The following is a 275-nucleotide window of genomic DNA, read 5'->3' as shown; positions in this document are numbered from 1 at the left end:
TGAGTTCACTTGATTTTTTGCCCATTATTGATTTGTAGAAGAATTGTTATTCCAATTAAAATTTGGATGATTCTTCCAACCTGGGTTATAATAGTTCGAATAAGGATTGTTGGGTCTATTAATAGCATTTAAAGTGTCATATAAAGGTTGAACATCCACAAATTGCCCAGATGAATTCTCTTCCATCATAGGAGGTGTTGGAGAATAATTCATTCCATAATGATCTAATTTCTTTGATATTGCAGCAATCTACGAAGCTAACATAGATATCGCAT

This window comes from Phalaenopsis equestris, unplaced genomic scaffold (genome assembly GCF_001263595.1).
Source record: "Phalaenopsis equestris unplaced genomic scaffold, ASM126359v1 Scaffold000143, whole genome shotgun sequence".
In the NCBI taxonomy this organism is placed as follows: domain Eukaryota; kingdom Viridiplantae; phylum Streptophyta; class Magnoliopsida; order Asparagales; family Orchidaceae; genus Phalaenopsis; species Phalaenopsis equestris.
This window is presented reverse-complemented; position numbering follows the sequence as displayed.